Source organism: Manis pentadactyla, chromosome 4, assembly GCF_030020395.1.
Source record: "Manis pentadactyla isolate mManPen7 chromosome 4, mManPen7.hap1, whole genome shotgun sequence".
Classification (NCBI taxonomy): Eukaryota; Metazoa; Chordata; class Mammalia; order Pholidota; family Manidae; genus Manis; species Manis pentadactyla.
The window spans coordinates 69,170,296-69,197,544 of NC_080022.1; the positions used below are offsets into that span (position 1 = coordinate 69,170,296).

General features: G+C 39.8%; 1 protein-coding gene and 1 long non-coding RNA gene across 2 annotated transcripts in view; one reads left to right on the forward strand and one right to left on the reverse strand.

Annotated features, from left to right (window-relative positions):
• The window catches only part of ADGRL2 (adhesion G protein-coupled receptor L2), a 591,965-nt gene that overhangs the window by 238,977 nt on the left and 325,739 nt on the right, over positions 1-27,249 (forward strand). The gene's annotated exons all lie outside the window — the stretch shown is intronic.
• The window catches only part of LOC130683373 (uncharacterized), a 165,208-nt gene that overhangs the window by 4,173 nt on the left and 133,786 nt on the right, over positions 1-27,249 (reverse strand). The window contains exon 2 of the long non-coding RNA XR_008997045.1: positions 237-313. This is a non-coding gene — a long non-coding RNA (uncharacterized LOC130683373). The remainder of the gene's footprint in view (positions 1-236; positions 314-27,249) is intronic.

Sequence of the window (27,249 nt, forward strand, 5' to 3'; positions counted from 1 at the left end):
ATGCACGAACTGTTAGCAGCCAAACACTCACAGTAACTGGTGGATGGGAGAGATGCTAGCACTGCAGTCCACTCCTGGCGCTGCTCAGACCCACTTGCTTCTTATATTAACTTTGCTCCTTGCAGGCAAAGCTACTTCAGATTCTGGTTAGTCACAGTTTCTGGACTAATGTGTGAGAGAAGAGGTAGCAGAGCAAACGACAGCTTCGTCTACTGCAGTTTGTCCCAAGGTCATACCATAGTCATCATGATCCTCTTCCATCCCCTTTCTAGCTGGTTCTCCTCATGATAATTTCCTGGTTTAAGCAGATTGCCTAGAGAGGTAAAAAATTATTGTTAAATCATTATTGAATTATTATTCTGCAAATCTAAGTAGATTGCTGGGAGGGGCACAAAAATCATCATTTCTAAGATGTCTAAGCACCTGGTTACCATGCTCTACTCAGGTTATTGTTTCTGGGCTTGCCATTTACACTGAAACAAGACACAGGAATATCAAAATATGTCCCAGCAGATCACCCAAGTGACAAGCACATTGCTCCCTTTCCCCAGTATGTGGGATCATTGCCAGTCCTCATGATAATCAGGTCCACTTCTCTGCTAATGGAGTAGCAATATAGTAACAAGAAGCCCAAAGTAATTGGCAATAGCTTTCAGTTTACTGAGCCTCTTGCTGTATCCCCTGGTGGAAGTTTCCCTCCACTGGGACCTGGGACCTTTAGACTTATAAAACCTGAAGTTTCAAGGATGGATCACTAGGTGCCACCTAAGAGATGGTGACAGTGGGTAGGGTCCATCTTATGTTCACCCTTTGATTCTTGGACTCATGCATTCTATCTAATGGAGGCAGAGTACCATAAAATATCCATTGTTTCAAAGTATGTAATACCCTGAAAGATGGCACCCATCCTCACAGGGTTTCTATCACCTCTAAGCTGGTGCCTCAGTTGTGTCAGAGACTGGTAGAATCAGTGAACCCCATGGTCATATGCCTACTGCCATACCTTCTTTGCCATAAAATGAGTTCCTTGTTCCAATTACCATGATGTTATCCATGTAGTGTTCAAATATGATGCTCTGCAGTGTGTCCAGAGAGTCCCAGTCCCTTCAGATTATATTTTGATTGAACTGGAGAATCAATATAACACTGAGACAAGCTCATGATGGCTGTTGTTCATCCATATGAATGCAAACTACTTCTGGATCAGAAGTAAGATCAATACTCCTTCCCAATGGGTATTGAATATAACATATTTGCCAGAACAATAACCACATAACTTGTGCTAAGTTAACTTGCCTTAGTGCACATGTAGAGTGTGGCAACTACAACTGAAACTACAACTTGATTAAGTCAGCAGAAGTACATTGCCATCCACCATAATCCATCTAGTTTGTGTATCATCTAAACTGGTGAACCACATGGGAATTTAAAGGGGATCCTCACCCCACATTAGAATGGTACTAATCTGTGCAGTTTTCCTCAGGATGTGATGATTGATTTTGATTTACTAACTTGGGACAGGAGATAGTTTCAAGGACTTCCAATTGGCTTTTGATAATGCAATATCCAATCAAGAAAACAATCGTAGGATTCTACCAGCTTCTAATAGGTCCACGCAATTATACATTTAAGGACTAGGTGAATGACCACTGGGCGAGTGTGTGAACCCAGCAGATCCACCATGAAATGAATCAGGCTCAGGACTCCATTTACTTCCTGACATTTATGTATTCCCTCTCTAACAGGGAGACCCACGATAATGCTGTAAACATCAACTCATGCTTTGCGTCTCATAGCCCACCAATGATCTGAGTATCCCCTTTTTCCTAGTGTACAGTCCCCTGAGTAAAGAGATCTTGTCTTTTGGGGGAAGGACTTAGGAAGGCACACTTGTTATAATGTTGTGGTTCCTTTCTCATGGAGACTCCGCATCTCCTTCAGTCAGTGGGTTCTGGGTCTGAGGATGGAGCAACATATTAAGACTCTGAATCCAGTTACCTGACCTCAGCCTTTTGCTCATCTATTTTTTTAATCTGTTTTGACTTATGTACACATAATACCCTTGCAGGCTGCTCACCTGTCTTTCCCTTAAATAAGGTAGCCGTTTCCACAGATACTTTGGAACAGCTTCCACCATTACCCACCATTCCAACCTTGCTTCTGTTTGTGGAGATTGTGCTTCTGACAGTTAGCCTGTAGCTCTGTAGCCTCTGCTGATCTGGAATCCTATCATCTCCATTGCTACAGTGAACCCCAGTCCTGTAACACCGTCTTCTACTCTCCCTGGCCTAAGGACTATATTTCTCTACTGTTGGAATCCCCCTCATCAGCAGATGTCTCGTCATGTAAATAAACAGAAAGTCCATGCAAAATCAAGTATGGTATTGTCTGAACAAACCCATTTTTTGTGTGTCCATTTTTTATCTGTATTTTCCTTCCTCCACAATTTATTACTACAGGGCTAAGATTGCTACTTCATTTCATGCAAGTCACAACTTTTTCCAAGCAACCAAGAGCTACCCCAGTCTTACATGAGACATCACCCAGACCCTTGCAAGGGTGTTAAATTCTGTGTCACAACAGAGTGATCCCATATTGGCAAACAGACCGACCTTCAGGGCCAACTCCCAGGCCTACTCTTTGGGCATAAGTGTCATTCAAGTCCTGGTACTCCCTTGGTATATAACTTGTCTCCTCCCTCAGTAGTCCATCACTCTCCTAGCTGAGATATGCTGCGATACAACTCAAATGATCAGTCTGACTTCCATGATGGAAATCACAGATCCCAGTAATTGTCCTATAAGAAACCTGCTAGTCTGAGATTTCTTTATAGTCAAGAAAGAGGCTCCCTTTTCCAACAAGAGAGGAAGGGCTCTGCTGCTACTGTTACCCAGAAGTATTCAAGAATATGCATATTTAAGGTTCTCAACTGCCCAAACCTCAGGATCCTACTTCTTTGCTTCCAGGGCCCTGACTTTGGCCTATAAGACTTGTCTAGGCTGAGAACTTAGCCTTCTTTAAAGTTCTGCCTCTTTTACACTGATGATGTGAGTCTGATCTCCAAATCTGTCTGCCCTCTAGCTATAGGAGATGTCTCTTTAAATGCTGCTTCTGACTTTCTGACTCCCACAGTTTGCCTTAAATTCAGAATAATATATATGAGCCTGTGTGGCAGATGGACTCTTAAATGGCTCCCAGTGACTCCTGCCTTTTGGCATTTACGTCACTGTATAATCCATTCCCTTGAGTATGGACTGGCCTTACAACTTGATTTTAACCAACAGAATATGGCAAAAAACAATAGAATGTCAATTCCATTATTAGGCTACATAAGATTATCACTTACTTCTTAGTAGTAGAATCCCTTTCTTGCTGCTTTGATGAATTAATCTGCCGTATTGGAAAGGCTCATATGGCAATGAACTGAGGATGGTCTTTACCGAACAGTTAGAGGAAACTGAATCCTGTCAACAATCACACAAGCTTGAAAATGCATACTTTTACCAGAGGATAAACTTCCGAGGAGAACCCAGCCCTGGATATCTTGATTGCAACCTCCTGAAAGATCCTATAGCAGGGGACTGAATAAGCTGTCCCTGAACTCTGACCCATAGAAACAGTGAGATACTAAGTGTGTGTTGTTTTAAGCTGCTAAACTTGTGATAATTTGTTACACAGCAGCAGTAACTAATAGAGCATGTCATTTTCTCTCTTCAAAGGATCAATGATACTAGCAGTCACCCAAATCCAGTCCTTATATTTCCAGCTTCCCCATATTTCTCAAAGCCAGAAACATTGCCGTAGCTACAGCACTCCCTGCAACCTGTATCTTCAACCCAGTTTACCACCATGGGTGAAAATTCTAGCTTGGAGTCCGCAAACATTTTTTGGAAAGGACCCAACAATAAATACTTTAGACCTTGCAGGCCTACCCATGTCTTTCAAAAATTCAGCTTTATCTGACAATTCATAAATGAATGTGTTCCAATAAAACATCATTTGCAGAAAGCAATGATCTGGATTTGGCCCACAGGTCTTAGTTTGCTGACCTGACCTCTAATCTTAATAATCACTCTGCTACATAATGCCAGGGACTGACAATACCGTACCTACCCCCGGTAACGCAGTGGCCCCATTGCCAGCCACCTCCAGAATCCCATCTTTGATTGATGCCTAGGATCACTTCCAGGACCATCTATCTTGGCTTGGGTGCCCTGAAAGCAGAATCTAAGGAAAAGATTCTTGGAAGTGATTTACTGAGGGAGTGTTCCTGGAAGTAGAAGGGAAGAGACAGAAGAGGGCAAGGGATGAAGCGAAGCAAGGATGGGCATTCAGCTGAGAACTGTGCGAGCCTTGTCTCACAGGAAGCTCTGGAGAGCTGGAGTTCAATCCACCCTGCAGCACGGGGGGCCTGCAAGGGCAACTTTTATACTCCTTCTGTATCAGCTAATCACTGAGTGTTGTCTATCCTGATGGAGGAACAACCAAGCAAGCCAGCTTTCCTTCTCAGAAGAAGAGGGCAGCTGTGAGCTCTGTGACTGTGCTTCACCACAGCTGGGATGTGGTTCTTCCCTATTCCTCCCCTGGGGCAACCTTTTTTACCCCCAATTAAACTTTTGTTAATAGCCTGGAAGCATTTTCATTAATTTCTAACAGATGGAAATGGGGTAGTTAATATACAAAGAATATTAATGATGCCTGAAAGGATGCAAAATATTTCTGTTAGTTTTTATTGCATATTTTATAGGTGTTGCTGATGATCATGTTCCTTAGACCTGTTGTCATAACCAGAACCAACGTAGTCAAAGCGGGAGGAATTGAATAATAGTTTGGGGAGCAATTAAGAAAAACATGGGTGGTATCAAGATGCAAAACAAGTAGCTCAAAGTTGTCATGTCATCTGGTGCTCACCAATTCCATAGTGTAATAGCAATCACCACAGAGCCCACCTGCTTCAGTGTCTATCACTCTCGATCCCATATTAATTGTGTGAACTTCAGCAAGTTACCTAAATATGTCTCAGTTTCCTGTCTGTAAAATGGAGCTAATACTACTATGCACTTCATAAAGTCGTTGTGGGGAATAAAATGAACCAATACCTGAAAGTGCTTACAACAGTATTTGACACATAGTATACACACTTAGTGAATGTTAGCTTTATTGTGATGATTGCTGGTGTTATATTTCCCATGATCACTAACTTATCTACTGTTATATTTCAATGTACTCTTAATGTACTCTTGCACTCTGTGTTTTGGGCTCTATTTTCTCATAGTCCTGCACTTTAAGATGCTCAAACATAGAATTAGATAAGTTTGCTCTCAAACAAAAATAAGAGTCTTCTTCCTAGACCCCAAGGGAAATTCTGCAAAGAGCCATAGTCCTGAGTCCCTACTCTAAATAAAAAGTTGGAGGTGTACCTATGCTTCTAAGCAAAATGTATGGGGAATTCTTTTTTCCTCTATTCACATCTGAGATAATTATCCTTAAGTCATGAAACTCAAGCACCACCAAATTTGGTAAAGTAAAATTATGCCTTCATCTTGTAAATTTTGTTGGCCTGGGTGACCATAAACAAAAACCTTCAGAGAGTTTTAAAATATTCTACAAATTTCCATACATAGATTTTCAACTCTGTATGTAGAAACACATAGAGAATACTGCTTATTGTATATTTATGTACAGTGCTTCGGGAGATTACAAGTTTCCGACTTTTAGATTTATAAAAATACTTTTGAATATATCATAATGCTCAGAGAAGAAGATTTCATACCTTGGACCCACATGAAATATACCTGGTCCCCATAGTCTATCGAGCACTTCCACTTCTTTTCTTCATCTTTATAAATCACTGCTCAGTAAACAAGGAAATAGGAACCAAGCAACCAGGGAGATTTGGAAGAAAGATCACAATTATTTGATGAGTGAAACATCTGGAAAGGGATCATGGCCTCATTTTCTTTCAAAAATAGTTAATGAAACTCTTCTTTTAGTTCACTGAAGAATTGTAAGCGGAAGTGCTTCATCAAACATTAACTGAGAAAATATATGTCAAAGCTTTGGATAAGTCCAGTTGTCATTCTGCTCCATAAATATTTATTCTGCAGATGGTTTTTAAACCTACCAGTTTCCTTTTTATAAGGAAAATTTAAGTTGGTTTGTTTATTTTAGATTATATTACAGAACTTTTCAACAGTTGGGATTTTTAGGAACATTTATTCAATTCCTTTTTTTATTTAAAATCAGTGGCTTGAATTAAACAAATCGTAAAGTTATAGGCATTTTCCTACCTATCAAGTGAAAGATTGGTTCACCTGTTAGTTTCACCTTTTCCTTGGCAATGTAAAAACCTGTTTAAAGAAATTAAAAATCTTTTGAAATCCTGCTCTTCACAAAGAAAATATTTTAAATCAATAAGCCATCAGAGAGCAAACAGCTTTTGAAAGATAATTAAACTGGAGAACTAAATTATTTTCAACCCAAATGTGATTATAAAAGCTCATTCTTTTAAATAGGGATCTAAGTATAATATAATAAACAGCAGTGGGTGTCATGTGAACCAACAAACACATCAAATATCAGCATACTGCAGTGTGTCTATTTGATTCAATCACCAGACACTTACTGAGCACCAACTAAATGCCAGGGACTGTGACAGGTGCTAAGAATGCAAAAATGAAATGGTAGTTACTGCCTTTAGGGAATTCAAAGTCTAATGCAGGCGACAGCCACATTGGCAACTATCTATAATCCAGTGTGACAAGTGCTGTACTAGCAGCATCCGCTAAGTATTACAGGAGCAGAAAAGAGAAGTGACTGCCCAAATGCAGTTTAAAATTGGGACTGCAGTAAGAACTTTTTAAGAACCAGGAATCACAAAGAAAATCAGTCAGTATATGAATGAAGATTAGCAAAAGCCTTTGTGGGAACAAATATATAGGAAAATTCTTAACTGTCTCCTCCCAGGAAAAATAGGAGTAAAAGCATTTAGAAAGCCACAAGTCTGCAAGTAATGTGCCTATTTTAACATCTGCAGAATATTTTGAAGGGAGCTAAGTTGCGACTCTAATGATAGACCTCATTCTGTGTAATCTTGTCCCTTTAACTGCTATGAATGTCTACATTTCACTAAAATTGTTAACGATTACAAGATCATTATTTCAATGTGGCAGTCAACCACATGTTAAAACCAAATTTGCACTGTGGTATATTCACTTCTGGGGCAAACTTGGTCACAATAGATCAACATCTAAGAAAATTATATTAGGACAAATAATGAAGGGCTCAGCTCTTCATTCAATTAATAAAATTCGTTAGGTTGGCAAGGCATAATTACATGAACCAGTAATATTAATGTATTGGCATTTGCTTTCATATCTCTTTAGGCTATTAAATATATTACCAATCACAGTTCTTTATCTGAGTTATCATTCTCTCCGCCATTTTGCTTCCAGAATGCAAAGATTTTGCTTTTTTTCTAAACAAGTTTCTGAGTAGGGTGGTTAATACCAAGCAACAAAAACCTCTGGCTTGACAATTTTTTTTTTGCTGGAGAAGTTCCCATGCATTTACTTTTATTTGGAGGCAATACACAGTGTTAAAAAAATCTTTAATTCTCTGCCTCAAAATTCAACTTGCCTTTTGGATGGTGAGCAGAGACTATTAGGTAAAACTGCTGCTTCTTAAATTCTTCCCTCTGTCCCACACCTGTTGTTTTGGTCAGGAAGATGGTTTTGCATTATTTTTCTGAATATTTGAATAACATGATTAACTTCTAAAAGCACTCTACAAAATAAAAATTTTAATTCTGTCCTGGGAATTTTTAATATAATGAAAAGACACCTTTCAAACAAAGATAAGAGGAAAGATATTCTTCCCTAGAAAAGTAACTGACAATAGGCAAAGCCAGTTGTCTCTTCTTTGATCCTTTGTCTCTGACATCTGTCATTTTGGGGAGAGGGTTATGTGGGTGCTGGGTTGTATTACAGTAATAGTTGAAAAGTTCTCTTCATCCTATGGTGCTAATTCTTTACCTTTTGTCAATAATTTCCTATTTTACATTATTACCAAGAGATATTTCTCTCATTAGCTCACAGCTAAAGAATCATATTTGCACATATTTTACATATTTGGATTAAAGTTTGAAAAACACAATAGCACTAGAAATAATAATGATTAAAATATGTGGGTTTTTTTTAAGTGTTTCACAGTTTTCAAAGCACTTGTACATATATTATCTCACTTGATCCTCACAATAACTTTGTGGATAGGTAGGGCAGGCATGAATGGTTTCATGTTACACATGAGAAACTTAAATACTTTGATTGGGCTTCCCTAGAAGCTTATTCTAACACAGGGTTTCAAGTGAAAGTACAATACCCCCCACTATACACAGGGTATAGGTTCTCAGACCCCCAGTGGATGCCTGAAATGCAAATAGAACAGAACCTTATGTATACTATGTTTTTTCATATACATACATACCTATAGTAAAGTTTGATTTATAAATTAGGCACAATAAAAGATTAACAGCAATATCTAATAATAATAAAATAGAATAATTATAACATATACTGTAATAAAAGTTATGTGAATGTGGTCTCTCTCAAAATATCTTATTATGCTCTACTCACCCCCCTTCTTGTAAGGATCTGAGATGACAAGATGCCTACATGATGAGAAGTGAGGTGAATGACGTGGGCACTGTGATGTGTAAGGCTGCTGTTGACCTTCTGACCATATGTCAGAGGAGGAGCATCTGCTTCCAGACCAAGCCGACCATAGGTAGCTGAAACCATGGAAAGTGAAACTGCAGATAAGAGGAGACACTATAATTTACTTGGGAGCTGATCCCAGGAAACAGAGAAGTGAGGAATGAGACAGAGAATGCAACAAAAAGTGCTTTTTTCAAGGCAGTTTCCAATTTGGCAACTGGAGCTCAGTTCTGCTGGGGAACTCTGAAGAATGGTGTAGAATACAACTCAGTATTAGCCCAACCAAGGGGCAAGAAGCTGGCATATTAATGTACCAAGTTGGCCTGCAGATATAATAACTCTAGAGCTTGCTTTTATTTGTAAATGAGCATACTCTCAGAGTCAGAAAGAAATCCTCAGCCCCAGAGTCACAGGTGTTCACCGTGAGTGGTGCGCAGGTGCCGAGCTGAATGCGGGCGGAAGGTGAACAGGGCAGGACGGAGTCTGCCGCCCTAGCCCAGCCAGGGTAGGATTTATCAACCCAAAGTCATACAGCTGGTATAGGCAAGGCCAAGAAGCATCTGGTAGATTCTCTGATACAGTAAAAAACAGCATTCCTTGCACTCGAAGTATAAATTAGGAGAGAAGTCAGAGAGAAGAAAATACACTAAAACATTAAAAAGTATTCTTTGGAAAAGTCTTACAGTAACTGAAGATTTATTCATGGCCTGCATATTATTGTTTGAAACCTGCAGTCTTACAGAATGCAAAGTAGTGTCAATGCATGGGCCTTCACACATCAAACGTAGTAATACCCTGACAAAACACATCGCCAAGCTTTTCAGTTCAGTTGGGGGCATTTTGCCAAGGACACTGGATCAAATTTCAGTATTTGCAAGTTCTACAATACCTTTAAAGGACATGTATATTGCAGAAAATTATGACACACAAGTGGTTCGGCAAACATTATATGGAAAAGCCACAGCCACGGGTGCATGTCACCACATGACAGCCTCTTCACAGCAGCGGCACTCACTTGTCAGTAGTAGTGGGTTTTCAGTTGCAAAATATTTGCATACAGATGTAAAGGTATTCTTGTGGCTTACACAATAAACCAGAATAGGGCTTTATGCACTCATGAGTTTTCAATTAATGTTGTTGACAGAATGAATGGCTATTTATGCCAACTAGCCTTTCATGTTCATTCATGGTACACAATACCCAAGTTTTAAAGACCTCATCTAAATGCCTCCCCTCTTAGGAGGGTGCTTATGGATTCCATTGTAGATATAGGGTAGCATAAGGTTCAGTGATTCCATCTAATCAGCAGAGTAGGACCTTACATTTTAGCAAAGCCTGCTGAAGCTTTTGGTCTGCAATGGGGCATTATCCTACAATTTCTACAATAAGTTATGTGTCTGTACAAAGATCTTAGGCAACCAGTGTCTGAACTTAACTTTCCAAGTATACCACATCCTCACCATATCCCAACACTCAAACATTTGGAAAAAAGATACCTTCATAAGAAAATCCTTTTCCCTTATGTAAACCCTTAGTATACTCACCCATCTGACTGTGTGAACAGAGGTCAAGCACAGAGTTGGAGCCTAGTAAATTGTTGCTGAACTATCAGCCTTGGCCACTGAGTGGGTTCTAAGATTTCTGTAGTGTGGTACAGTTTCTGGGAGGTAGAAGGTAAGAGTGAGTACCCTTCCTCACTCGACCCGTTCTACAGTCTCTTCAGGTAGGGAAAGGAATATGTAAATGTTATCTGAGAAAGGTATTCATGGTAGATCGGTGAAATGCCAACTTTCTGCTTGGATTAGAAGTAGAAGATTCCATTGGGTGTAGTCATTATTCATAATAAAGTCAAACAATATGTTTTTCTTTCTGTACAGTTTTATTTTAAAAAGGAACTTCTACAGATATATGATCTCTTTTAAGTCATAGATCAGCCTTACGATATGACAAAGGTTTACTGTCTCCACTTTTCAGGTGAGAGAACTGAGTCATTAAGCTTAAGTGATGTCTCCCAACTTATTTATTTAAGTGGAAAAAAGGCCAGAATTCCATTCAGGTGACATCAGAGACTGTGTTACTGACAGAAGTTTATCACACATCACTTAAAATAACACATTTTAAAAGTTCAAACAATGTTTCCCAAGTTTTGAGATGCCATATAGAAAGTGCAAGTGTGTTTCTTTACTTGTGTAAAGCAAATTAAATGCGGAGTCTGTAAATTACAAATGTCTACTATTTTAATTCGTAAGAGCTATGTGTACCAAATTGCCTTTACAAGAGAAACTGTATTAAAACAACTTGTATTTACATGGCTTTTTGGTTTACACTTGAGTGTTTATTTTACTGCTACCTTTAGGACAGTGATGTACTGTGACAGTATTTTCAAAATCTGATGTGTCAGTGACTGTTCTGGAGCAGCACAGATCAGTGCTTGCACACCAGGGAACTCCAGCCTGAGATGGGAATGTACCAAGATTTAGAGGCTCTTCATTAAAGGTTCATGTACAAACAAGCTTAGAAATCAGACCAAATGGGCACCAAAGTCCTTGAAACCTCAGAGGATCTTTTTAGAGTTTTTACAACACTGGCCCATCATTTCTAGAAGAATTTCAGTGGTCCTAACCCATCTCTGACTTCTTATTCTTTTCAAGTACAGCTCATTTTCTCTTGAAATCTTTCTCGTGTTTTCTGGCCAGCACTAACAAGAAAGGACAGAGAGGCCATCTAGACCCCAGACCTCTACAGGTAATTTAGGGCAAAGGCAGAGAGATGACACAGGAAGGGCTCTCAAGGACTCTAGCAGCAGGAAAACAGCCCAATTTGCAGTTATACACTCTGGCTCTCAGAATTTCAGTTGGGAAGAGGATTTGGAGATTACTTAATACAAAATACTCACTGAATAGATTAGGAAACAAGTTTCTGAGAACTTATATGACTTGCCCAAGTCGATAGCAAAGCTAGAGGTAAAACATGCCCCTCAGAGTAGAACAAAATACATTTATTTGTTTAAAAACATGAAATATAATCAAGATAGACTAGTGGTGAGGCTGGCGGACCAGATTTTACAGCACAACATTTCCAGATAAATCTTGATTTACTTAGAAGCTTTGAGACAGAATACAAAAAGTCAGTTTGGTCTCCGCGCCTTAATAATGAGGTGAATATTTATTCCTGGAAAGGCTTAGATCTGTCATCACAAGCCCTAAATCATATCCATTCAATACCGTGCTTAAGCATTATAGTAATGAAAAGAAACAGCCAGTCTGCAACACAGAGGCTGCTGAGAGATGCTAAAATAATGAGTATGCTTCCACCCGGTGCATAGGTGACCATTGGTGAGAGGAGGGCATGACTAGCAACTGTTTTTCCCTGGTGCAGTGTAGGGCTGAGCAGGATGATTTATAAACCTCAACACACTAAAGACCAAAAAAATAAATCATTAAGTAGCATGGCTCATGATTCAACTTGCTTTTTCCCCCCTAACATGGGTAATAAATTGTGTGGGCTTTAATAATTTATAGGAGTTGTTGCTATAATGTGAGAATATTAACTTTGGTGGGTCTTTTAATTTGCGTGTGGTGTCAATAGTGTGCTGAAGTGTTTCTTCTACAAGACAGCAATGCCGCTGGTGCACAATTGTATTTTGACACTTCAGTCAGAGGCTCCTGGGGACTAGATGAGACAGTTCATTTTAGCACTGAGCTTATCAATTTGGTGCATATCCCTCAGGAATTACATGCCACAGAGAGAATTAAACAGAATGGTTTGAAAGCACTTACAATCCTATTAGCACATTCACATACAACCCTTTTCTCTATGTCCTTGTGGAAGCTTAACCTGATAAAGACCATTTTATTTCTACCCAGGACTCCCCTCAGATTGACAATATAATACCAGAAAGCCACCGAAATATTCTAGATTCATTCGAAAATGTGGCCTCTCTCTTCCCCATTAGTAATGTTTTTCTCAGATTCCCTCAGACGTTTTCTTATCATTCCACAAATGGGTGACTATAGTGACTCTCCTATTTCAGAAATAATCTCTCAGTGTCCTGCCTCTGTTTTCGATCTGGAAGGAAAGACCCACGTAACAGCTTAGTGAACATCAGAGCCAGAAGAACATATAAAAGGGAAAAAAAAGAGGCAGAATGAAAGAAAAGAGAAGTGGACCCAGTGTGAGAGGCGATGCTGTGAGGAGAGTGTCTGGGTGACAGGATTGAAGAGGCCGTGAGCATCATCAAGGCACCATTCCCGATCTCGACTTCCACCTGGGAGCCGCACGTACAGATAAAGACCTATCTCTTTTGGAGTTTCAAACCAACATCTCTCAATATGTAGTTTGGATTTTGGTGTTTTGGTATGTTTAATGTGAAGCAGTAAATTTGAGAGGTTACAAATGAATCGACCAACATAGGGAGGAACAAGTGGAACAAGAGAATGTAGGAAACATTGCTGGTAAAGTGAGGAAGGCTGGTATTAATATAGATCACAGGATGGCAGGAGGTTAATGAATGAGCCGAAAAATGAACAGAATCGAAAACTTAAGGCCTAGGTCTCTCTCATGTTTTCATGTTTCTAATGGCTATTTCTAATTCTTTGAATTTTCATTAAAACAGTTTTCCTTTGCTCTAAAATATTTAGCTCCTCGCTCTAAACCTAACCTGAAATTAGGTCTTTCCCTCATAACCCAAACCCAAAAAATTCACCCCAACCTCAGTTGGCCTTTGTTTTTTAATGTCAGCACTTTGTCCTGCTTCTCTTTTAGGTTCTAGCCCAAGATTTGGTTCTTTCCCAAAAATGGAGTGTGTGTGTGTGTGTGTGTGTGTGTGTGTGTGTGTGTGTGTGTGTGATGACATTACAACAGGTACTTTGTTTTCTAGAAAATGTAGATTCATGTCTGTGCAAGAAATCCCTTTCATAGCCAAATCAACCTAAAATAACACCAGATCTATATGCCAAAGCCCAGGCTGACCTATGGAATACCACATTTCTGACATACTAAGAAAAATTTTGAAACTGCAAGTCGTTAAGATTGTTTTTTAGATTGTACAGCCCTGCCCATTAATCAATGCCCAGCTTTCTGAGTGCGGCTCGGATGGGCTCATATTACACGGCAACTTGTACTGTCAGAATGGAAAGACGCTCAGGAAGAAAGGACCATGGGGAAAATACTTTATAATTATCAACATGTGACTACTGGTGCAGTGTTTTCTTACCCCCCACTGAAGAAGTGGGAAGAAGCAAAGGCTATTCCATCAAAGGCTAGGCCTGCTCCCCTTTTCTGCTCAGACTGATTTTTTAAAACCTAAATAAAGTAAGTAACTTGGTTAGGGCTGTGGTTCTTGAACTTTGTTTGACAAAAGAGCATCTTTTCACTGGTCAAGCTTAAGTAGAACCCAGTATCTTCAACAGAATGAGGAGGAGCGACTTTGGTTGAAATGGTGAGGGGGGCTCAGTCCTGACAGCCCAGGTGGGCTTTCCATGGACTCAAGGAGCCCAGCAATGTACAGTTTGAAATCGCACAGGTTAAGGCATCGCACAAAGGGAAGCCCAAGCTGCATTCCAACCGAATCAAACAGTTAAGTCAAAACAAATTGACAGAGCAACAGGCAATAGGCCCAACTGCAAGCAGCCATCGCACATGCCTGAGTTTTCATGAGTGAGTACTAAGCACAAGAGGCAATCAAGCCCGGGACTGAGGCAGCTGGGATGAAAAATTTGAATTGCTAAAATCAGGACAGTCCTGAGCAAATCAAGATAGCCACCATGAGGGTTCAGGTGACAAGCTGAATCATGTCTTCCGATGCTGAGAACAGCAGTAGCCATATCTTGACATAGAGACCACAGCACATTAGGATTCAGCTGAGCTTGTGTGGGTGGGTTTGGAGAGCTCCAGGTTCTTTGAGGTGGAAAGAAGAGGAAACAATGAAAAAGCACCTCATTACAAACTGCAAAACTGAGGACAGGTATTCGAACACACACACCTTGAGAAAGACTTCACATGTTTATTCAGTTTTATCACCAACTGATTCTTCCTTAGAATAGGTAACAAAGCACCTGCACATAATCTCTTTTCAGCCCCCAGGATAGGAAATGTTACAGATGAAACTGAGTGTCAGGTCTCTTACCAATTTTAGTGCCCAATGTCCTACTAACCACATAACCTGGGGATATGATTTAGGGACAGATGAGGACAGCAAAGGGGCAGCAGTTCCCTCGCAGGCTATAATGCCTGCCATCCAAGGTCAGCACAAAGAGCCCTTCACCCAGGCTGCAAATCCTCAGTATCAGCCCTGTGTGTGGAGCCTGAGCCCTGCTTAATTACAATGCTGAATTCTAAATGTGCTTGGCGTTTGTCAGGGCAGGAAGGGAGAAAACTATCCCGTCTGTGATTTATGTGTGCCCAATGACAAACTATATTATTTAAGAGAGAAGAGCAGATGGCCCCCAAACAAGACAGTTATGGCCCACAATTATAATAATTACAGTGCCCAGTGGATCTCCAGGATATCAAGAGAGTAAGGAATCTAACAGTCACCCCCAAGACAGTTAAAGGAAAAGGAGTTTAAACGAAGCCCTGAGTAATAAAACAAGTTGAGACCCTTCTCCGTCAAGATGAAAAGGTTTATTTCCTGCCAGTAGAAGACAGTACCACAGGGAGAGTGCATCCGGAGGAGACCACAGCCCCAGGCAGGACTGGCAGTTTCTCTGGGAATGTCATCAGCTGCTTCTGTGAGCATCAGCTCTGTGGGAAAGGACATGGCACCGATTTGGATTATCTTGGGAGAAACCTAACTTCAGTCATTTTGGAGCCCTTACTTCCATGGCTGACAGTCTGATTCTATTGTCTGTGATGATTAGATTTTACAGTCTTGAAAATAGCCATGCAAATTACCAAAATGTTTTCCATTTGAGACTTTATACATATTTGAGTAAAATCAACTCTAAGCTGTTAAATGGAGTTAAATGAAATAGGCTGAATCTGACGACTGAAATTTTAAAATTTCTGCGAGAGGCTCCCCCATCCCAGCCCTCTTATTAATGGCCAATTGTAAATGACTTTCACAAATGGAAACACCATTTGTCACTTTTTTTTAACAAGTACTTCACTGTACTGTTTCTACTCCCCCTACTCAATTTAAGCATCAAGATTTATAGCCCATCGTGAGCTCTTCTATCTTCTGTTCCTTCTTTGTACCTCTCTCCAAATGCTCAAGCAGCTTTTTTTAGAATAAAATGAAGATAGTTTGTACGGAACTCAGAGTGTTCTGAGACTTGATTTTCAAAAATGTGTATCTCTCCTATTCCTTTGATTCTGCTCTTCCCCACAGAGCAGTTAGTGCTAATTCTCTCCTGTCCCAGCTTCATCCATATTCTATATGAGCCTACTTTTTATTTCAAAATTAACACTCTGTGTATCCTTGTTTTTGTTTTTATCTTTCCTGCTATTTTGAAACCATTCTGTATAATCTTGATAGGCTAGTAAAGATTTATTTGCCACAGAGCACCCAAATAGATTAAAATTCTAAAGTATTTTATTTCATTTGATCTTTCTGCAGTGGGTGACCAAATTTTGATTATCAGCAAATTACTTTAGTATTTATTTTATATATACAGAAGAGAATTATCAAAGATTGCAGATACCTGTGTACTTAAGTGTAAGCCAATGAACAAAATAGATTACCAAGAAATAACCCCTACACATACACATGCACACACACACACACACACACACACACACGCATGCACACAGGCTTCAGTTTAGCTTATATCAATTGAATACCCATTTGTTTTTATTTGGTTAATTTATTTATACCAAGAACCCAAGACTTTGGCTATGAACTTCAGTTTCTTCTCTCTGTGTTATGCCTTTATTTTCCCTTTCTTTATTTCTTCTTTCCTTTCTCTTTCTTTTCATCCCTGTGTCTTATAAACATACACCCTAACAGAACAAGCACACAAGCAAACAAATTTCTGAGGAAAAACAATTTTGTGTGTGTGTGTGTGTGTCATCTATTTGCTATTCATATAAGTACTTGACCTCTATAATCATGTGACTAGGAAAACCTCAAAGCAAAACTCTTGTACATTTCAGTGAATCAAACATCTCAAACAATGAAATGCCTCTCAATCGCTTAGCTTTGACTTTATTACCAAAAATAATGCTTTCATGAAGTGAATCATTTCCATGAACATGCAAAACTCAAGATGACTTCAGAAACTTCATCTCTCAAACAGTTTGCCTCTAATTTCCATGATTCTTAAACTAAGTAAGCTTTTCTTTGAATTCCACTTCAATGACCCTGCAGGCAAACCCAGGACTATATCTTTCTCTGAGTGACTATGACTGTTAATATATATATGATCATGGAATTAATGTTTATGCTGATGTAAGTTTCCCCAAATGCAACTATGGATAACAAAATGCTACATTCTAATTAAACCAAAATCTATTAATCAACCAATTTATTAAGCATTTATTTCCTGCCATACAATTTGTTCGGCTCTGGGGACTAACCAATGAATGAGATACATGTGGTCCCTGCCATCTTGGAGTTTATAATCTAGTGGCAAATGAGCACTTAAATCTATGATCCAGTGTGATAAGGTAAGTTACAAGAGGGCAGATGATGGGGTTCTTCTAGATTAAGTGAGTGACTTTAAAAAAACTTGCCAAAGTAAATGTCATCTAAACTGAGCACTGAAGGATGATTTAGGGAAACATAGATGAGACCAAAGAGTTCCAAATTGAAAGAAAAACACATATGAAGTTCAAGGGGTAAGAAAGAGCACATTCCCTTCATTTGTTTTTTACCTCTGCATATATTCGTATGTTCTCTGTGTTACTCAAACATTTAGCAATGAAATTGTATGCATTTTGGAGTATTTTATATTTTAGGATCTTTCTCAAAATGTATTTGCTAACTCTCTTACATATTTTGATTTTTAGTTAACTAAAGATAATAAAGGAAGGTAAATAGTCATCTCCCTTCGGCGCTTACTGTGTTTAGAAAGTTTAACTAATTCAGTTGTTTTAGCTGGACTATTAAGGAGATAGAGATAAAATCTATTGCAATAGCTTTCTTTTTGTCTCCTTTAGTCCCTAGAGTTTATTCTCAAGGGCATTCTCCAGGCCATAAACTCATGAACTCAGTAAAGTAAAATACCTTCATAATATTTCTCCCAGGGCCAAGAAAAGAGGAAGCATTGAGCATGTGTGAGCATTAGGCTGATCTTTAAAAGGATGTCATAAGTGAGTTTCACTGTACTGGCAACTCTCATGGGTTCATTTTTTCTGCTACACTGGGTAGTACGTTCTTATCCGATTTTCAGTGCATGATTGCTCTGGTTATCTCTCAGTATTCCTGCTTCAGGAGGTTTAGCCTTTCAGTCCATCTTTCTTTCTCTGGGTGAAGAGTGGGTCAGAAGGTACAAAGAGACTGACAGTTGTTTCCCCGGCTGCTTCAGAACCCAGTTACAGGTGCTCCCCAGGAATGAGGCACATGGGCAGGGAAGGTTAGACCCTTGCTCCAGAACTAGCTTCACAGGATAATGAAGCACTGGTATATTCCTTGCCAGTTTCCTATCTACATCCTTTATACTTTTCTAAAGCTGTATTCAGATTTTGTTAATGAATGTCACAGAGAGGAAACAGCCCTATGCTCAAATAACTTTGGAAAATATGGAGTGAGGTGGGGTGGACAAGAGTAACAAGGTGTGTGTGTGCGTGTGTGTGTGTGTGTGTGTACACATGTTTGCATTTCTCAGAGCCTTTAATATGTGCATGTGCATAGTGGATATTTAAGGGAGAGGTTTATATAGTTCTTACCCATCTTACTTAGCCACTAAATATGCTTTTCTCCATAGCATCTGACAGGGCCAGTATTCTAAGAAACACTTTGGAAAGCATAACTTTACTACTTTTCTCCAAGGCCTATTTAAAACTAAAGATCCTTCTGTTTGTTGGTTTCATTTCCATGTACCTCTTCTTTATTCTTCTCCCCAATTTTCCTTACCCCTGTTTCTCCATTCTACTCTTTTTTAGCTTTCTTTCTTCCCCTACATTTATTCTTTTTCCAAAAATTTAAAATAGCTACTGAGTGACTGAAGCAGATCTTCCTAGGTCCCAGGCTCTGGCCAAGGCTCTGGGAAGAATCACCTAAGACCCCTGCCCTCGGCAGACTGACACTAGGGTTGGGAGGGAGATACTAAACAGGTAAATACATAAATATGCAAGTGAATTTTATCTATGAATTCTTGTAAAGTAAACCAAAGTCCCTTTGGTATGCACAAGTCCTGGTTTCTTTTTGGTAATAATGGCTACTGTCACCAGCTTTGAGATGAGATGGGCAAGGGCAAGATACTCCCCTTACAACTTTGCTGTTGGGCTATAAATGAAAGCAAGACTCATGCCAAATTCTATCACATATAGGAACATTAATAAATACACTTGATTAGCAAACCAGCATAACACAGTTCATAAAACCTGTTCTGTGGCCTGATGGAGTGCCACCTCTCTGTCCTTTTAGGTGTTCCCACTACTGCCTTACATGAAAGATTCCCTCAAGATGTGCGAGACAGTGTTCCAGAGGCTGGATTCTGCCACCCTCACGGTCAGCGCCAGGCAATCAATAGTCTTCCAAACCAACAGCTACACACAGGAGATTTAGAGATCAAGCTTTGTATTACAATCCTAAGAAGAAAGAGTTTTCTGGTTTTCATACCTTTTTCATGCCAGATTTGAGGGACATAACCAAAATATTTTTTACATAGCCACCTTTAATTTTACCTGTGAGAGTCCATTTCTAGCATTCAGCATACTAATTAACAAGGCACTTATTTTACCAAAAAAAAACCCCACTTCTTACATTCACTATGCTAATTAACAAAACGTCTTTGTCAGAGATAAAATAGCTGGAGTACTTGCAGTAACCGTCTTTGGAGTGTGGCCTTTCTGTCTGGTGTGAGTTAACAGCCTCCTACCCTCCTCTGGGGGAGTGAATTCCTGATTAGAATGCTATCTGCACCTGGGCTATAACTTCAACAAACTCATCCTACAATTGCAAAATCTATTCTAATACACTTTATGTCAAGTATAGTGTGGTCTCTCTAAGTCCCTATAAAGACCACAAAACAGGTTAGTAACTTGAAGTTTATTTGAGGAGGTGTCTAGAAGGACCAGTGATATCTAAAGATACACTGATATCTGAGTGAAGAGTTCAGCTAGACTTAAGAACAACTTGGAGAAGAGCATGCTGGGCAGAGGTAAAAGCAAATGAAAATGCTCTGATGCAAAAGTAAGCCTAAGGTGTTCAAGGGGCGGCACAAGTCCAGGGTGACTTAGTGCAGTGAGACATGGTTCACAGTGGGAGCAGATGAGGTCAGGGGGACAAGAGTAACTTGGTGCCAAAGGCCACATGAAGGACTTTGGGTTTTATTCCAAATGAAATGGGAACTCATTGCAGAGTTTTAAGTAGGGGAGTGACATGGGATTGACATTTTAAAACAGGTCTCTCTGCTGAGTGAGGAGAACGGATTGCAGTGGAGCAAGGAAGGAATCTGGGAGACCACTTAGGAGGCTATTGCACTTTATAAAAGAGATCATGGGGTTCTGATTTAAGCTGGTGTTAAGGAAGGTGAAGAGAGGAAGGTGGGGAGAAATGGGAAATTTTAGGACATATTTCGACATAGAACCAACTGGACTTAGTTATGAGAAGGAATTAGGAAGCAGAGGGAAGGGAGGAGGAATCAAAACCTTGGTGTGGGCTGTGGTATCATTTATCAAAATGGGGATGACCTAGGGAGAAACACAATCTTTGGGGGAGTGGGTGCAGAGCACCATCAGTATCATACAGTGAGACCCTCAACATGTAGATCAGGATCTATCTATAAGCCCACAAATTCTAAACCCATGATTCTAAAGCCAGTTTCTTCCATCAAGCCTAGCAACATTTTTTTTATTAAGGTATCATTGACATACAATTTCATAAAGGTTTCACATGAGCAACATTATGGTTACAGCATTCACCCATATTATCAAGTTCCCACACACACCCCATTTCAGTCACTGTCCATCAGTGTAGTAAGATGCTATAGAGTCACTACTTGTCTTCTCCGTGCTATACTGCCTTTCCCATTACTCCCCTCCCCCACATTATGTGTGCTGATCATAACCTAGCAACATTTTTTAAGATTTGTGGAAATGGGTACAGGCATGCTAAAACCCCCAGCAGCATTATGCTACCCATTCCTTTCAGCAGTCTTGCAATCAAAAAACCTATGCTATCTCAAGAGTCTAAAAGCTTTGTGAAAATGAAATGTGGCTTCTTTTCATATAAAGAGTAAAAGCCCTGCTGTAACAGTCACAGGCTACAAGGTGCTTATTGAGGAATTGAATATGTCATGGCCTTCAAATTCAGAAGATATGAGATCAAATGCTGGCTATGCTCCTGATTTGCACTAGGACTCTGGGCGAGTCTAGGAACCTCCGTCCTCACATTTGTGAAAGGAAATGATCCATGAAGTGAACACTGAATGTATGTGAAAAAAATGTAACTTAGTGAAGTGGATATATAGCATTAGCTATTAATTTTATTATTATATTAAAAAATTCCAAATTACACAGGCCTCATTTGTGAATATAATAAATATGAAGCCCACTCATTGAGCCTATTACATGCAAGGCCTTCTTTTTATAAGACTTTGGTATGTATAACTTACCACTGTTCACAAAATTAGATTCTCCTGAGCCTCCAGGAAGTGAGCCCAGTGAATAAATGACATTACCTCATAGCTAAAAATCATTTAGTTCAGTGGCTTGCAAAAATTCACTGCAAAAGAATCACTTGGAAAACCTTCAAAAACCCTTTCTCTAAACTAGCAGATTCCAAATTTCTGTGATAGGGACCCAGGAATCAATTTTTATCAAATACATTCCTGGTGATGGTGATGTAGCTGGCTCACAGTCTAACCCTAGGAAGATGAATTAAAGGTGATAAAACTTTTCATGCAAAGAAGTAAAGTGGTTAACCCCCTAACACAACTGGATTGAGGGAATTCTTTTCTAATCTAGACAATAGGCCTTCCATTGTACACCTCACAGGCACCATCCATGGCTTGAGTCTTGCTGATTGTTCTAAATAAGAAAACCATGAGAGGTAACCATCCATGCCAAATGTAGTACATGGATCTCTATGTTCAACTTAACCATAAAGATAAGCAAGTATCCATGAAACTGAAGCTTTAAATGAATCAGAATTGTCTCAAGTAAAGTAGATAAACAGACCAAATAAAATTAGTCAGAGGCTATGTTTATGTTTATAGCTAATCTTTAGCATGCACTTAAGTTGGGGTTCATCGGCAATTGTTGTGGAATCCTACAGATATTTTATGCCTATTTTCTGTCACATGAGAATGCAAAATGGTGTATCAGAAAGAGTGATGGCTTTAGAGAAAGACCTATAATAATCTTGAAAATGTTTCTCAATACTTGAAGCTTCAGGTTCTCCATTATAAACTAAAAATGATTTTATCCACTCTGTTTTGTGAGTCATGCACACAAAAAATACATATAATTTGCCTAGCACATAATTAGCACTTATTAAATATTAATTAATCCTTGTTATTTTTCAGCTTTGTGTACCATGCAAGATACTGTAGATGCTAGGTAATCATGGCATGGTCCCTGGCTTGAAGAAGTTTACACAAGAAAAGGGGGCAGACAAGGAAACCAATTCTTATAATAGCATCATTTTAAAAGTACAGACTCTGGAAGCAGTTTGAATCCCAGCTCTGCCACTTACTGACTATGAGATCTTGGGCAAGTTACTTAACCTAGTATGAAATTTTCTTGTGCGTAGAACTGAGATCATTATACTTGCCTCCTAATGTGTTGTGATTAAAAAGACAATGCTGGGAAATATGGCACAGAGTCTGGAACATAATAATAATAATAATCACTCAATAAATAGAGCCATTATCACTGTCAACGTGTGTTAGAAGGGGGTAGTGGTGGCCATGGAGATGCCGAGGAAGGCACCAAACCCACCTCTGGGCTGCGGCGGGATCCTGTGCACCAAGGCCTGTGAGGGAGACAAGGCCAGAACTGAACCTGGAGGTCATAAGGAGAAAACTCAGAGAAGAGAAAGGAGTAGAACACTGAGCAGGTGGTGCAGTCAGTAAGAAGGTGCGATGCAATCAGGGAGCTACAAATAATTCAGCCCAGACGCAATGAGGAGTGCAGGGCAGACAGACACGTGAAACAGGCTGGGAAAATGGACAAAAATAGTAGAAGGAAGGTCTCCTTACAGGGCTAAGGAGCTCGGACTCCATTCTGTAGAATACCCAGAACCTTTAGAAGATTTTAAGCAGAGGAGTGACATGATCTGATTTGTATTTCTAAGTGATAAGAATAAACAGTAGAACCCAATGGAATAAAAATAGCTAGGAGTGGGGCGGGGTTAGCACTTATAAATGTGAGCAACGCCTGTGAACATTTTCTGAGCTAGATGACTTTTAAAACAATTTTCATCGCTGTTTTAAGATCCTTTGCACAGATGTGAAAGAGCGTTTTTTTCTGACTGAGTCCCATTTCTGTTCTAAATTCTTTATATCCTTTTGTTTGCCCTCATTTGTGTTTACACCACCTGTCAATTTAGTATAATCTGTGATTTTAATGTGTTTTCTCCCTCTTCCAGATCATTATTAAATGTGCTAAATAAAACCAGACCCATCACTGCCTCTGGCACTTCCTTCCCTAAACACTTCCACCTAGTTCAATATGCTGATTGTTATTGGCATAATACCTCTAAACTCCTTGAAAGCCTCCTTAGTACATTCTAGTCTATATCTGTGAACGAGATAAATAGACAAATGTTTTCTCTTTAGCTAGGCAAGACCAGGGTCCTCTTGCTTGCTCCTGTGAGCCTCAGCCATTTTGATTTAATTCCAAACTAGGCCAAAAAAGTGTCGCTTGATGAGGCGCATGTAAATCATTGGGTTCTCATTCAATGTACTCTTCAATACGAATGTCCTAATGGACAGACCTATCAATCTCTTCATTCCATAGTGTAATGACAGGCGAGTGTGTGTGTGTGTGTGTGTGTGGTGGGGAGATGGGCTTCTAAAGTCAGATTTTATGGCATCAAAATCTTCCTTACGGAGAAGCCAGGTCCCTCCCCAAAGGTTTGTCATGTAAATCTGGAAGTACCTAAGTTAGTTAGAGACATCTTCTCAAGCATCAGGGCACTGCTACCTCTCTCTTAACTCCAACTCCCATTCTGCTCCTAGATTCCAGGTGTTCAGGAAGTCAAAGCCAGGGGTCATGGGCATTCTGGAGTGGCATGTGTGAGGAAAGAGAAGAAGTTGTGTGCGTTGCAGGATGCAACCCCAAGAATAGGTATCAGCAAATCAAAAATCAGTTAACGTACATACAAGATAATATAGACCATTCTGGTCTGCGTTCCTGAATTTTGCTTTCTGTTTATTCTTCAACAAACACTTTTTTGAGGACTCATTTTAGTGTTAGGTCCTGCCTTATGCAAAATATTGAAAAATCAAGACTAAAAAGCAAAGAATAGTTGGTTCCTATCTTCAAGAAGGTAAGATCTAGTTGGGAGGAATGACTAGGGGGAAATAATTCAGAGCTTATGTTTTCTTGTACTTTAAGTTTTTCAGGTGTCCAAATGGCATCTCAGAGAGTGGCTCTATTACAGACGTGCCTTCACCTGATTAAGCTGGGAGTTTCAAAGCAGATAACCTCAGACTGCATACATCCCCCCATTCCACTATACCTGCACCTTACCCATACCCATACTCCCTGCATACCCATACCTCTCACTTCCCCACTTCCGCCAGTGACAAGGCCTGAAACAGGGTCAGCTCACTTACTGGCCCTCCAGCCACCTGCAGAGTCATCCACATAAGCCTTTGGGGACTGTGCATCTCAGGCAGTGCAGGGCCTACCCTAAGTCATCAAATGTTAGAGGAAGCCACCCTACTGACAACTCCTCCAGGCTCCCTAACAGAAACTTTTGGAACTAAATTTTAATGAAGTTCAAAACAGAGGAGCAAGCATGATGTCCCTACCCCCACCACCTCAGATGGTTGAGTGTGGGACCGAGAAAAGCTGCCTCAGTTGCCCTAAGCAAGAGACAGGTCCAACCATCTGAGTCCATCTGCTATATTTGGAATTTTGCAGTCCATCTATTTCTGGTCCCCGGTTGCCTATTTGGGCTCAATTTCTCTTTCCAGGTCCTGTCCCATCACATTCAACTTAGTGAGGGTAAAGGGGTTTTCAGAAAAACTGCATTTTTCTTGTTCACGCCTTAAGGCCAACTTGCCTAAGTGCTCTATTTCATAAAGATACCAATTCCAAGTCTTCAGCAATGTGAGCCCTTTCACTCTCCACCTGAGGCTGCTGAATCGTTAGTGTCCAATTCTAGTTTTCGAAGAGGCAGGCACTGACTTCTGTGAGCAAGTTCAGCCGCCGTGGGTCTGTATGACTGTTGGAAAGGTAGCAGGCAGCACCAGTCCCAAGCGTTCTCCACTTGGGTTAGCTATTGCAAATGTCCCAAATTGCCAACAGAGCAGCTTACTTTCCTGGCTTTTGCTAATAGTCTTAGTTTTTCATTTCCTGTGCTGCTTTTGAGTACTTCATCTCCATCTGGGATGTGAACAACCATGGATTTGCAATTATGTCATCAATATGGGGTACACAATCCACACAAAGAAGCCTTCCCTTTTCAAGAACTGGGGACGTAGCAGAGCTCAGATGCTATGTTAATGTTTCTTTAAATGGTGTTTTTCATTGCAAGCACCATTGCTGTAGCATAATCTAAAATATTCCCAGTGGAGTTACCTCCACACACACACACAAAAAAAAAAACTCACACACACACACACACACTTCAGTAAGTAGCCCTTTGCCAGAGTTATTGGAGTTATTGGAACTAAAATGAACAACAAAAAATGTCCACCCACTCTTATTTCTAATGGTGACCTAATGTTACCATTGAAGTGTGTAGAGAGCAACGCCCGGGACATAACCTTAGTTGGTTGTGGACCTTCCCCTTGCTTAGAGCCCCCTTTTATTTTCAGTTGCTGAATTTTTACAGCTACCAAACAAAAAGCTTTATGGTTAAAGGCCGTGTTGCTTGTTTTCCCTCCCAATTATGAGGAGTGTGTCTTTGTTTTTGCAGCCTAAGAAGGGCAGGGAGAGTAAAAGAGCATCAGATAGGCATGTTAAGTGATGTATTTTTACCATAGGTAGTTTGGGCTGTGTCATTTGACATAGACATTTGAGTTATCAAAACCTACAGAAACAAAGCTTAAATAGTAATGCTTTAGTAGAAAAATCCATTCTTGGTCACCTTACAATAGTTTTGTAGATCCCTTACCCCTGAATCCCTTGCCATCACTCATAATACACTGTCCCCAGTCCCCCCAGAGGCTACCATCGAAACAAGATTGACCATTACAAGAGGAAGAACAGAAAGTTTCCCATGTAATGCCACCAATTTTCTTAGATCCTAAGAATCCTTCCCCAGGCACCAGCACAGTTTTAAAGGCAGGAAGGTGACCATATTTTTATGACTTTTTTTTCCCCTTGGTCTGAGGTTGGAGCACAGGAACAAAATAGCTCTTTTTGTTCACTGTACCAAGAAATTCCCTCCTGGATCTATCAACTGTGACTGTTCACCTAGCAAATAGCTTGGACATATCCAGACATAAACACAATATGAATAAAACATGTTGCAATTGTTGGATGTAGTTACAATTTTACAAAGACAAGGTGCTCGGCTCCATGCTCTCCGCAGAAGTCCATGGTAATCATTCTCAACTGTGACACTTTATCTTATTAACTGAATAAAAATATTTCTAATTATCTCCACTACCTTTGTTTATTGTGACAGTATATGCATCATTAATTTAGAGAAGCTTTTCTAAACTGTTACTGTAACACATAATGGTTTGTCTAGACTGAGTTCTGAATTAGTTTTTTAAAAAAGGTTAAACATTTGGATTCCACATTTCAACTTAAACATTTATGTACATACTTTCTTTATATTTTATTTTCTGTTAACTTTAAATGAAGTCCTTTAAAATGAAGACTGGGACAAAGGATTATTAATTAGTCACATTTCGATGTTTTACTGATAATCAAAAGTTCCACAAAATAAGCGAGTCTATCTAGTCCCAATTGCTGTACCATGTCTAAAAACACTGTAATCCCTAAAATAAAATTAATCTGACAACACAGTGATGTATAGACTGAGATCAGCCCCTGATTTGCTCTCAGAGGCTGAAGAAGGAGCCCAGGCATATCACCATCTGTGAGTGGACTGCCAAAGCCCAACACAGTTGTGTATTTTTTTCTAATGTCTGCCTTCAAACCACCTGCAGTGCCTTTAGTACCTCATTGCCCTGGGCACTGACCCAGTGGAGATTTCCCTGTTCACCAACAATCTAAAGCAATTTGCACTTATTGACACCATAGCAACTAATTGGTCTTCATGACCTGCAAACTTTCAGGAAGG